A 6,000-nucleotide genomic window follows, 5' to 3' on the forward strand; every position below is an offset into this window, starting at 1 on the left:
TTTTTCTGTAAGCAGTTTCTTATATATTCTTAATATTTTGGTAGGTACAGTATTTGCCTTTAAGGTTCACGAGCCACATACAGAGTTTGAACATAGCTTGCTTATTCAAAAGATTGTTCTGCTAAATACATAATTTCTATGATCTTAGATTGTTCTGCTAAACACATCATCTCTATGATCTTAAAAAAGACTAAAAACCGTTGGATTTCTGACACTTAAAATATCATTTCAGAGCAATGGGATTATATTTTGGAAACTGGTCCCAAAGTGTCACTAAGGAGAGCTCAAAAACGTCAACCTCTTTTACTTGTCATACGGCACATGTGACCTCTGAATGCCTGTATAAAACAAAGTTAAACATCACCAGAAAGTCCCAAATGTCAGTTGTACACTGGTGAATTTACTCACATGATCTTGAGGTACTCCAAAATGTACAGATATATGGGATAATTCACAATGCTTTTTCACCCGTTTACATTTGCTTCCACCTTATCTATGTTACATTTTTAAGCTCCCAAAGAACAAAAACAATAATATAATTTGGGTAAGAAAAGTAACATTGAGATGAAGTTAATCAGAAACAACTTACTTTGAGTGATTATTTTGCTTGTAGATGTGCTGAAAGGTTATTTTTATTAATTAGGTGAAAAATAATCAAATTTATGAGATTTTTTTTTGAATTGACCCCATTGCAGGAAATATTTCTACATCATCCTTTATACCTAGCATGTCCGACATATTGCATGAAAACCACAACCCTGTTCCTAGCCTAGTTTTATTTGGCCCTCTCTTTTCTATACCCACCCTCCACTACCCTACCTCACTTTAGTTTAAAAAAACAACCATGAAGTTTTGCTATTGATCTGTTCTCTTGCACCATACTTCTTGTAATCCCCAACTGTTACCAAGGCAGTAAAGATGCAGAGATAAAATAAGTAGGTTGCTCTCCACTCCATGTCAATATATCCTAGTCAGTACATAGGGACCTTTTTATTCAAATAGGTGAGTCTTGGCATTGTCACATAAACCTTTTCCAGTGGTTGCTAAATCTGTTGCAGCAAAATATTTTAAAATTCATATTAGGTCTCACAGAAGGCTGTGCCAAAATAGTCCAATGTTTTGATCTTACTTGTGTGCTTTTAGATATGTGTTCTGTATTATTATGTTGTTGGAGGAACCTGTGACTGAGACAGTTTTCTGACACTGGTCAATACACTTTTTTGATAATGCCTTGATAGTCATCCTGAGTTTTGAATGTTCCTTGGCCATGCACAAATTTAAGATAATCCATGCCAAATGCAGCAAAGCAGGCCCAAAAATAAATTTTACAGAAGGGGTTGTGTTATTTTCTTAGCCATATTATTTCCTTCCTTTCCATCTACAGGAAATTCTTCTAGCAGCATTGCGGCTTGTCAGTATGCATTTTAGCACCTTCCAGTTTGGCTTTTTCTTGTTTTTCTTTTAACAATGGACTCTTCCTGGTCTTCTTCCATGGAGCCCACTGTTACTTAAAAAGCTTCAAGTGATGCAATCAGGTACTGATGAACCTTGACCTTGGAGTTCAAGTATCTGTTTAGAAGTTGTACTTGGCTTTTAGTCTACCATCTCACTATACTTATATCTTGTGACAGCACCCAAGGAGGTTAGCTGCAGTTCCTTAGATCTTAAGGGCTGGTTCAGACGGACGTTCAGAGGCGTTGCATTCGTTGGCGTTGCGGTGGTGATGCGTTCGAGCTTTCAGCAGCGTTCGCGTTGCGTTCGGATGCGTTCGCGGTTTTTCTTCCCCTAGAGGGACATTATCCGTCGCGGTTAACCGCCCCTGGAAGCTACATGTAGCTTCCAGGGGCTCCTTGAACGCCAGGGAAAATCGGGACCTGAACGCCGCGTTCGTGCAAACGTGCGTAAAAGCTTGGTACAAACGCTCCCATTCACTTGAATGGGAGCGTTTAACGCCAAGCCCTGAACGCTGGCGGTAAACGCTGCACAAGCGTCCGTCTGAACCAGCCCTAAATGTGTTAATAATAATTTCCACTGTTGCCACGGAACAAGAAGCTGTTTAGAGATGGTCACAGAGGCATAACTCAGAGGTCAAAAGTCAGATGTCAGAAGTTTATAAAACAGTTTTATGTATTCTGAGAGGAGTTTTTTAGATTATACTGACATGGTGTCTAACTCCATCTTAACAGAGACGCCTGACATTTTGGGTGCTACCCAGATGAGAGATTGGTCAACACTAGTAGCATGGTAAACATTAATACTTTTTTGACAGTCCAATCACAAGAAAAAGCTAACTGAGTGCAGCACTCAAATGAAAAAAAAAAAAAAGAATGAGAAAGACTGAAAATGATCTCAACATGTGCGGACTCTGTTTGTGCTGAGTGACCCAATTAGTTTGCTCCAGTCATGTTGGTAAAGTAAGAAAATGTACTCAGTGCAAAGAAACAGGAAGTGGGCACCGTCCAATAGAAAAAGTGGTGTATTTGGACAATCCAGCAATCTTTCCAGACAGTTTTGCAGTATAGACTGGTTGTAAATTTATACTGAAGTCACTATGCCACAACCATGTGAGTGGAGGTGGGTGGTGGGCACTGATTTGACCTATAACGTCCATTTCGTGTCTCTCAGGATTCTTGGTTACCCTTTTTTTCTGTAGGAAACCCATGTTTTCTTTGGATGGTGTCCACTTCCTTTTTCTTTGCATTGTAAACATGAATACTTGTCATCTCTTTTTCCTCTATAGGAAAAAAAAACTCCTGCAATCTTGAAATGCTTTTCCTGCCCATTTGGCAAACTGCTTAAAAATGTTCTTTCTTATGGCATTACCTGCAGTCTGTAAATCGGCACATTGAATTATGTCTGTACCACCTTCATAGCAGGATTCTGATTTGTGTCCCTTACTTTGTTCCGTACTGAGTTTTGCATATCTGTGGCCACTCTGTGCGCCAGTTCAGCTGTTATTTTGTTTTATTGTTCTGGTGTGTCCTAAGCAGCTGTCTGCATTGCTAGTGCTATTTCAATGGCTCTCTTAAAAGCAGCATTATCATCTGTCAGCAACCTATGTGTACATTGTCACTGTATAACTTACAAGCAAATCAGTCCCTAAGCGCATCATTCAGTCCCTCTTTGAAATCACAGCGCTGTGCTATTTTCTGTAGCTTTGCTGTAAAAACAGAAACTGGCTCCTACACGTGTTGGTTTCTTTTGGGAAATCTGAATCTTTTTGCCTTGACCAAAGGCTTAGGTGACAAATGCTCTTGCACGCTTTTTATCATTTCTTTTAAGGGTTTTGAAGATGGCTTTCCTGGTACTGTTACACAAAGCTGCATATCTTAACCCCCATCACACTGAGCAAAGCTGCCTGCTACATGTTCTCCTGGAGGTACATCATTAACATCAAAATACTGCTCTAGTCTGTCTGTATACATACAGCAGGCTTCTATAGAACTATCATATGCTTCCATTTTTTCAGTGTATTCAGCCATGTTTCCACATCTTACTTCATTCTCAGACAGACTTACAGTTTTCTCCAAATGGTTAATAACATAATTCATCTCTGAGTCACCAAATAGTCTGTTTTCCTTGAATTACATCTGGATCCTCCACAGGATCCCTCTATACCTTTTGTACATTTCTTGAAATAGGTTTCCTCTGGCCATGAGCACGGCCATGGATGAGCCCATCCATACTAGGTATGCATGAGTAAGGTCCACGCATGCTCAATACAACGAATTGCTTGTACAAGGGATGAAAAAGCTGTGCATAAGCAGCTTTGTTCTACTGGGTATGTGTGGACCTTACACATGCACAAGTTGGTTGCGCTCGTGCACAGCCAAAGCGTACATTGAAAAATGGCGCAGGCACATTTGTGTGCAGGGTGAAGCTGAAAGATGGCTCACCTTGCTGCAGCCAAACCCATGCCCGAGCTAAATACTATCCCCCACCGAGTTGTAGCAACCGAGAAGGGGGGGGGGGGTCATTCAATTAAGGCAGCTGCATTACCTTGTTATGTTTGCTAATTTGAGCTCCAGGTGCTGGTGCCAAAATTAGTTACTAAAGTCTGCTGCAGTAATAATTCTCATTATGGCCCAAAGCATCGGTGCTGCACCAAGACTTGCTGTTTAGCAGGCTGAAAATGTACAAAGATCCTGGGCTGTAGCAGTGGTCTCTAAGAGGATCTGGGAAGGCCATCCAGGTATTTAACAACCCCCCCCCCCCCACACACACACACACACACACACACAAACACACACACAAACACTACACTATGAGGAACAGCTAAAGCATGCAAAAAGTTTCTCTGCTGCTTAACACTAACATGGCAGGCAACACACAAATATGCACCAATCTAATATATAACACTATCTAACCATCCAATGAAGTTGCTTGTGGCAACAGTCTTGAAAGTTCCAGCCAACAACCTTAAATCACCTAAATATCAATATTAACCACTTGCGCTCACAAACTACACGCAAACAGGGAAATAGACAGATTTGAAAAACCTCCAAAGGTGGTGGGAATAGAGGACATTAGTTAAAAAGCCGCTGCACTATTTTGCCTTAGGCCGGATCACCAGTCAGCATGCAACACTCAGCATGCAAGCAGACATTTTGGCATTAGCTCTATTGGCAGCATATGTCCTTAAAGTACACCTGGTCTAAGGAGGATGTTAAGGCTGCCAAATTTATTTCCTTTTAACAATACCAGTTGACTGACAACCCTGCTGATTTCTTTGGTTGCAGTAGTGTGACTAACGCTTCTGAAACAAGCATTCATCTAATCCAGTAAGACTTCAGTCAGAAACATCTGATCTGCATGTTGGTTCAGTGTCTATGGTTAAAGGTTTGTATACATGCTCAATTAATATCATCCGACAGGGATTGGGCGATGTTGCAGGGCCGAGGCTGTGTAGACACAAGTTCTGCTCTGGGGGGGCGGGGCATCATGGGAATGGTGTTGCTCAGGGGCGGGCTAAGTGGGGGAGAACAATGTTATCTCCCGTTGCTCGGCCGAAGTGACCCACCAGGCTATTCGCTGGCCGCGTGGTTGGGGTGCACCAGGAGCTGCCGTAAACATGCTGGATTCTTGGTAGAGGTGGTCGTTATCGGCCGAGCTTCATCTGGTATGTGTACAGGCCTTTAGAGTATTAGAGGCACATGATCAGCAGAACAGCCAGGCAATCTGCATTGTTTAAAAGGAACTAAATATATCAGCCTGATATAAATATATTTATCCCTCTCAGTTTAAGTGTGCTTTAACCTTTACTAAAACGGAACATACATTACATGCATCTACCAATTTAACAAGGGGGCAACAAACTAATACGCACACCATTCATTGCAAATAGGTTATAATGAGAGCTACCGTACAAGCTAGGCCACAGTGGCTAACATTCAAACACACTAATAAACAGAGGTGTGCTGTGTATGTGACAGTACTTTGTATGGTTCTCATCCAGCTCTGAAACATGCCTGATGCAAAGGAATCTTGCACAGTTAGTTGTTAAAAGTATCACCTAAACAACTTTTGTTGTTGTGTCTTCAGATTCTCTCCATGACTAATACCGGACCCAACGCAACTGGCTTCACCATGGCAGATACCACAACTGACCGGGTAAAAATAAAGCTCAAAAACCTGACAAAGAAACTGGCACAACTCGACAGCAACATCTTCTTCCTCCAAACATGCAAAAAGGAAAATCTGATCCCTAAAGGCTTAAAGGGAAGGTTCAGGGACAGTTGGGAAAAAATAAAAATCCGAATCCACTTACCTGGGGCTTCCTCCAGCCCGTGGCAGGCAGGAGGTGCCCTCGGCGCCGCTCCGCAGGCTCCCGGTGGTCTCCGGTGGCCGACCCGACCTGGCCAGGCCGGCGGCCAGGTCGGGCCTCTTCTGCGCTCCATTGTGCGTTCCACGCCGGCGTGCTGACGTCATCGGACGTCCTCCGGGCTGTACTGCGCAGGCTCAGTAGTTCTGAGCCTGCGCAGTACAGCCCGGAGGACGTCC

General features: G+C 42.6%; 1 long non-coding RNA gene across 1 annotated transcript in view; it reads left to right on the forward strand.

The window, feature by feature from the left end:
- LOC137522576 (uncharacterized) overlaps positions 1-5,711 on the forward strand; it is a 36,799-nt gene extending 31,088 nt beyond the window's left edge. Inside the window, exon 3 of the long non-coding RNA XR_011022341.1 lies at positions 5,542-5,711. This is a non-coding gene — a long non-coding RNA (uncharacterized lncRNA). The remainder of the gene's footprint in view (positions 1-5,541) is intronic.
- Positions 5,712-6,000: the final 289 nt, after the last annotated feature.

Source organism: Hyperolius riggenbachi, chromosome 6 (assembly GCF_040937935.1).
Source record: "Hyperolius riggenbachi isolate aHypRig1 chromosome 6, aHypRig1.pri, whole genome shotgun sequence".
Taxonomy (NCBI): Eukaryota; Metazoa; Chordata; class Amphibia; order Anura; family Hyperoliidae; genus Hyperolius; species Hyperolius riggenbachi.